The following is a 7,843-nucleotide window of genomic DNA, read 5'->3' on the forward strand; positions in this document are numbered from 1 at the left end:
TAAAATTAAGTCAACAAATGGATGGGACATGCCAATAAATGATGTTTGTGACTTTGATAACTGAGGTAGTTAATATATGTAAACCTCAGACTATAACTGAGGCTAGAAAATGCTTTGCTTAACATCGCTGTTTGTGAAAAAAATCTGAGAACGTAAGGATTGGACAGCAGGACAAATAACGTGGACAGTGATATAAATTCTCCACTTCCTGAGGCTACAAGTAATCTACTGACTCTCCAGTGAATGGAGCTGTCTTTGGAAGACTTGATGCAGTCATCTCTGTCACATCATGACGGACTGGGTCTCCACTGACCTAATGATAGTAGTGTCAAAGGATTACAGAAACTATTCCTCGACTATCAACCAATAATTTGGAAATTAGTATGATGATTTTGGAGAAAGTTATGCTAAAATATCACGTGGTAAAGGTTTTAAAAAATATGTGTCGTTTAATTCAAGTAGTTAATGGATAAAGGAAGATATAATATATATGATTCATATATATATATATACAATTTATATGATCATAACAGTTGTTAAAATTTGTAATATCATAAAAAGTATCATTTTTCCCAAGTGCACATAAAACAAATAAATAAGAACTGAGAATTCAGAAGACTGAGTAATTTTTTTTCTTCTCAAAATGAGTTTAGTGTAATTTATTGTAAGTTTAGTGCAATACCAAACAAAATCCCCATGGAAAGTTTGGGGGGGTCATAGGCAAAGTGATTCTGAAGATGATCAGGAAAACCAGCCATATGAAATTGAAGAATAAAGTTTTGAAAAAGAGGAAACCAGAAGCATTTTTCTCCATACATTAAGCTTTGACAGACAGCTCACTTTGATCCTGGTGAACGGATCAATGGATGAAATAGATGAATTAAAAACACAGTGACATCTTGCAGAAACAGTAAATAACATTAACAGCACCATGAAGTTATGAAAAACAGAAGGATTACATGTTTCCGAAACAATGTATTATCTGCTGAGAAAACAAAAACAAAACCAGATCAAGTCTATTGTTACATATGGAGGAAAATGCAGGGGGAATATTTCTCTGTTCTCAAGACGGTCAAGAATTTTACAGTCAAAGCAACGGAAGAGAGTGTGATGGTTAATCAATACAGCCAACTACATAAAAAGCTTCTCTATTTCACAAATCAGCATAAATAATATTAAAAGGCAACAACAACCCAGGGAAGAACTGCAGCAAACATGGCAACCAATAGATTAATGTCCTTTATGCAGAAAAACAGGGTATAAATCAATAGATGAGATAATAGTGCACCTAGGAGAGGAGTCTGCAAGGAATGTGAACAGGCAGTGTATTAAAGGAAAAGCTTATAACCAGTATATATGAAATCATCTTACCTTTGCTTTCAGTGAACAACTTTTTCTATCATGTTAATGAATATTTTTCCCCTGAGGATGTTTATAAAAATATGTTGTGGTTTGGTATGTTTTCCACTGTAAGGTTACTATTTTCCCCTTTGTAATTAATGTGTCACATAGAGATATAACTTGAGATTATGGAAATACCTTGATTCTCATCTTATTTTGGGAACTACTTTTAGCATCCAGTGATGATTCTTGCTTGAAACAATGTTTACTGTGGCGTTTGCCAAATGGGGATTTTCTACGTTCATCATTTTTCTATAACTGGAATTCTACTGAAAGGTCAGATTTCTCCATTGGTGGAGAAAGCTGGCAGACACCACCACCTATGGTGTCTACCAAATGGTGATTTTCTATTTCTGTCTTTCTTTCTATGCGTATTAATTGGGATTCTACTGTGAAGACAGATTTTTCCATCAGTGGAGAAGCCAGGCAGAAGACACGTTAACCAAATGATCAAAGTTAACGTCATCTGCAATGGGGCAAATTGGCGTGTTTCTAGGTGTGATACAACAAGGACCTAACATCTCTTCTGTAGAGAATGCAACCCTGACATGTAGTCTTGAGGAAATGCCCAGCAAACCGGAACGGAGGAACTTAGATGAAACAGCTGACCACTAGTCCTCCAGAGTGTCAAGGTCTCGAAGGACAGACCCCGAAAATATCCAGATTAAAGGAAATTAACAAAACATGGCAACTAAACGCAACCAACTTTCGGCCTTGAATTCTATCCTGGACCAGAAAATGGACACTAATGCAACGGTAAGATTTGAATGAAATGTGTAAGTTAGATAACAGTAGTGTACCAATGTTATCTTTTTCTAATTTTTGTATCTGCAGTGTGGCTACCTAAGCTGTTATCATAAGGGGAGTTGGGGTGAAGGATATACAGGAATTCTTTATCGTATTTTTTCAAATTTTAAAATTCAACACACAAAAAAATTAAAAAGGAAGTGAATGCATAGGACTTTCTGAAAATAGTTTATTGATCTACCTACTTCAAGACACTTAACAGTGTTTCAGCATTTCTCCACTTCACTCTACTGGACAATTTTCCTAAAGAAAGAATCAGAGTTGTAGGCAAAAAACACATCATAAACATTTTCATGACAGTGTTTTTATTTTTATATAAATGCAGTAGATTTATATAAAGACTGCCACAGAAGCAACCAAAATTGGGTCTAAATATTGTTTGATGACATGATATTTGGGAGCTTGGTGGGGATTTTCTATGCAGCAAAATCCGAAACCAGACCAAGAGCCTCAAAAGAACACACACCCAAAGACAGAAATAAGTGGAAAGTGTTCGGATCTCTTCCATTATTCAATAGGTCTGCTGTTCAGTTGCCGTGTTCAGATGAATCCTGTGACTTTAAAGAATATCACACACCTGGAAGAGAGAAAAGGCAGCGACTCAGACCTCACGGTGGCTATTTGGGGCTTTCAGAGCTTCTGGGACTCCTCTGGACGTTCTAAAGACTGACATAAACACACACACACACACACACACACACACACACACAAAACCTCTGTACAAACAGCCTCTGATCAAAGTAACAGCTACTGATGACCATATTTTCCAAGAATTAAACCACTTAACCATTAGACATGGAAAAGTTTCATGATACCCATGCAGGTTACAATATACACTATACTTAAATATTTCTTGTGGACGTACAGAGAGAAGAATAGATACATTGAAGGAGAGGTGGATAGAAATATAGATAGGAAGATAGATAAATAGGAAGAAAGAAAGATAGAAAGACAGATGATAGATAGATGATAGAGATAGATAAATAGATAGATGATAGAGATAAATAGATGATAGATACATAGATAGATAGATGATAGACATAGATAGATGATAGAGATAGATAAATAGATAAATGATAGATGATAGAGATAGATAGATGATAGATAGATAGATAGAAGATAGATATAGATAGATAGATGATAGAGATAGATAGATGATAGAGATAGATAAATAGATGATAGAGATAAATAGATGATAGATAGATGATAGAGGTAGATAAATAGATAAATGATAGATGATAAAGACAGATAAATAGATAGATAGATAGATAGATAGGTAGGTAGGTAGGTAGATGATAGAGATAGATAGATAGATAGATAGATAGAGATAGATGATAGATAGATGATAGATAGATAGATAGAGATAGATGATAGATAGATAGATGATAGATAGATAGATAGATAGATAGATAGATAGATGATAGAGATAGATAGATGGTAGAGGCAGCCACACCACACTGCAGTGGGGACTGTGGATCCAGGAATGCTTGGGAGTGAAAACTAACTCCGATGGTGGTCTGAGCCCAATTCGTTGACTTCTTGTCTGGGTCAGGTTGGCCGTGGGCCCCACAGGTTTGTGCCAAGAGTCTCATTCAGGGAGGTAGAGAGGGTCTGTCTGCCTGTGATGCCCCCTTTTCCATTACACTGCCCCTCCAAAGGGTTTGCAGTTTGTAGGGGCAGTTGGAAGCCACGTGTCTGCTCTGTACAGATCAGGATCCTCCCCAGGAGGCAAATGCAAAATCTGAGTGAGTTTAATAGAACAAACCTTATTTTCAAACATGGGGTTTGAAACATATTGGTTTACAGAAACTACCAAAAAAAGGGAAGTCATTCTGGGACTAGTGTCTGCACAAAGCCCTTATGGTCCCCGGGATGGAGGGGCTCCGAGGAGGGAGTGGTGTCCAGCACTGGGGTACAGGGTAGCTCATGAAGCAGATAGGAGCCATGGTCTGCGGTGGAGGGATGTCTCAACTCTCAGAGGTGGGCAGGTAGGGCCCCTGGGGGCAAAGACCCGCCTCACTCTCCCCAACTTTCTCATTTCTTGCTTTCCTGTGGCTGACTTGGTGGGAGAGGAAGCTCTCTGATGTGGTCCATCCAGGTCAGCCTTGGCCAACCTCCAGGCACAGAGTGGGATGAGGAAAGGTGGAGAGGAGGTGTCCCTCTCAAGCCTGCACCTACTTCTCAACCCTTTGATTTTCTTTCTTTTTTTTTTAAATTTTATTGAAGTATAGTTGATTTTCAGTGTTGTGCTAATTTCTGCTGTACAGCAAAGTGACTCAGTTATACGTATATATACATTCTTTTTCATATTCTTTTCCATTATGGTTTATCACAGGATATTGAATAGAGTTCCCTGTGCTGTACGGTAGGACCTTGCTGTTTATCCATCCTATATATAATAGTTTGCATCTGCTAATCCCACACTCTCGATCCATCCCTCCCCCATCCCTCCTCTCCCTTGGCAACCAAGTCTTAAACCTTTTGATTTTCTACTCATTCCCCCCACATGGACCCCACCAGAAAAGTTTGACTCCCACCTTGCCGTTCCTGTTTATCTGGAGCTCAAAGGCTCCAGTGTAATCCTGAACCCCAATCCACCAAGCCTGACACTTGCTTGACACGTCAAAGGTGGAGATGGAGGAATTGAGAAAATCCTTTCTCAGGGCAGAAGGATGATGAAAATGCCCCGAGAACTGTGAAGTGCGAATCACTGACCTCTCTGAGCCTGAGATGAAAACAAACAAAATCCTTGTCTTTCTCAGCAGTGTCTTATGTGAGGGAAAGAGGCCCGTTTTGAGTGTCAGAAGCTGCATCTTTCTCTGGGCATCTCTGACATAAAATCTTCATTTCCTCAAGGCAGCTGTGTCCTGGGGAGACTACAGTGACTGTCTCACAAATGAAAATGAGAGAAACCAAACACATTCATATTTATGTTTGTCAAACGATTCCTCCTATTTCTCTAGGAACAAATAGAACTGGAAATAAACACGACATTAATATTGGTTCTATACAAGTGATGGTATGGTGAGAAATTCTTACTTTCTCCTTTTATGCTATTATTTTTTTCCAAAATATTTTTACTTTTATAATCAAGGAAAAAAACCTTTTTTCCCCAAAGGGACCAGAGTCATACCTGGTGATAGAACATCAAGTTTGAGAGGTTATATTTCGGGGAAATGAGACAAGACTACATAAGAGGTACGTTGCCCATCATTTCTCTAGGTACTCAAAATTCTTTGCTTTGATAAATTTTGATCCTTACGTAATTATATTATATTAGCTTTCTGCAGAGTCACATTTTCTGAATTCTGTTATAGGCTTACCTTTTATTCAACGTTGCTACTCTTTTGACAATTTACGAGACTTCACGTGCATATGTTAAAAGATATCTTATAAAATAAAATTGCTCTTTTCTTTGGAACATCTGTCTCCCTTATGTGGCAGTTATAGGGCAATTTCCTGGGAAATTTATTATCAAAACAGAAGAAGGAAAAGAAATCTCAGGATAAACTGTGGAAATTATGTTGTATATGGCATGATTAAAAGATAAGGTGCCTTAACGCAAGAATTCTGGAAAGGCTTTTTTTTTTCCTAATGTTTCCTTGATTTTATGCAAATAATCTGAGTTCACTTTTTGCCTCAGTTTCTCAGGATGTGACTCATTTGAATACATGTTCTAAGACAGCTGAGCATGAGAGAATATTTGGAAATTTTCAAATATGACGATATCCATTTTCTTCCCAAAACTGTCAGTTAAGGTGCCAAATTAAAGCGCAGTTTCTGCAAGAAACTGTTTTGTATCCGTAAGCTTTCATTTTGTTAGTTGGGAATGACTGCAACTCCCCAAGAATTTACTACTTGGAACAACTGGCCAGCAATTGTGTTTAAATATTCTCCATCCTTTACTCTCCTCCTTCCTTCCTTCTTTCCTTCCTCTCTCTCTGTCTCTGTCTCTCTCTCTCTCTCTCACTCACACACACACACACAATTTAATGCCAACAAAGTGCAAAGCACTATTCAGGACAAGAATGATACTTTTTAATATGCTTATTATTAGAATTGACAGAAACAAGGACGTATAAGTTTAGGATCTTCATAAAAATGTTACAATTTTTCCTATTCTCAAACTTGTTGCATAATCCTGAGTCTTAACCATACATCTCTCTGCATTATTATAAATTATTATTATTATCATCATCATCAGTCAGATGGGAGCCAAAAAAGCAAATGACTTCACTTTAACATCTTCAAGTATCAAATTGTTAATAAATTGATCAAAGCTGTGGTGACACAAATATACATGTGCAAAAGACTAGCTGAGAAGATGGGGCCATCGGAGGGACGGGCGGCAGGTGCCCTCCCTACCACTGGGCAGCAGGTCAGGGCCTTAACATACATCCACGTGGACCCCTAGCAAAACCAGTGTGAATCTTTAAAATTAATTTTGCAAATGTAGATAAGGAATTAGATACCGTAGATCAAATTGGGCTACTCTTTCTTATACATTCCTGGCGTAGAGGGATATAGTTGGCTCTTTTTTCTAAACAAAAAAGAAAAGATTGGGGCTTCCCTGGTGGCGCAGTGGTTAAGAGTCCGCCTGGTGATGCAGGGGACACGGGTTCGTGCCCCAGTCCGGGAAGATTCCACATGCCGTGGAGCGGCTGTGCCCGTGAGCCATGGCCGCTGAGCCTGTGCGTCCAGAGCCTGTGCTCTGCAACGGGAGAGGCCACGACAGTGAGAGGCCCGCGTACTGCAAAAAAAAAAAAAAAAAAAAAAAAAAAAAGATCTCTCTTTAAAGCATATCTTCTGAGAAAAATAAATGAATTCTATGGAATGGGGCTTTATTTTTAGTTCTCGATGAGCTATAGTAAGACTTCTTATGCCAAATATCTCTTCAAAATATACCTTTTGGGGAATATTAGTTCTTTGAAATAGGAATTTATGATTAGTTCAAAGTGAACAGGCCATGGTTTCTTTTTCCTGAGAGATCCTTTAAAAAGTCTGAGTTCTAGATTTTTGTCTAAGCACAATGAAAACTAAAATAAAAACTCTTTCACTCTGTACAATCAAAAAAAAGGGCAAGTTATTTGTCTCACGGTGTCTGATCTGGAAAATCTGTTAGCCACGGGGCATTTTAGTTCTTTGAAGATTTCATTATAGCAAGTAGAATAACGCATGACAGAAAGAATGCACACACAGTATGGGGAACACGCAGCGTATAAACTTTTATGGAGCTAATTCCCTTCATTAAATAGGAGAAGGCACTTTGAACGGCTGGGTTAACACCTGCAGAGCCATAAGCTTCGCGTGGATTATAATATTTCTATTCGATGCTTCATGTTTTTTGCAATCACGGTGCACATCTAAGGTTTTGAGTCTTAAGGTTAAAGCTGGTGCCTTTACAGCCCGGCCTCACTGGGAACCGGGAACCCCAGAACTGTTCTAAAGCAACAGCGTTTTACCCACCTCTGTCTTTTTCGGACAATCAGGCTCACTCCCCTTCCCAGCAAGGAAAATTGTGTTCCTCATCTGCAAGCAAACGGTTTCACAGATAAGGGCTGCAGGAGGCTCTGCCTGCAGCCAGCCGCTCGGGGCGGGAGGGGCCGAGCGCTCTACGGAATCCGGGGACAGACAC

At 38.8% G+C, this 7,843-nt stretch overlaps 1 long non-coding RNA gene across 1 annotated transcript; it reads right to left on the reverse strand.

Annotated features, from left to right (window-relative positions):
- Positions 1-2,394: 2,394 nt before the first annotated feature.
- On the reverse strand, positions 2,395-7,843 carry LOC137211109 (uncharacterized). The gene is made up of 3 exons (XR_010936909.1): positions 7,675-7,843; positions 4,924-5,093; positions 2,395-2,785 (listed from the first exon to the last, which is right to left on the reverse strand). It is a non-coding gene; the product is annotated as an uncharacterized lncRNA (long non-coding RNA).

Source organism: Pseudorca crassidens, chromosome 18 (genome assembly GCF_039906515.1).
Source record: "Pseudorca crassidens isolate mPseCra1 chromosome 18, mPseCra1.hap1, whole genome shotgun sequence".
NCBI classification, from domain to species: Eukaryota; Metazoa; Chordata; class Mammalia; order Artiodactyla; family Delphinidae; genus Pseudorca; species Pseudorca crassidens.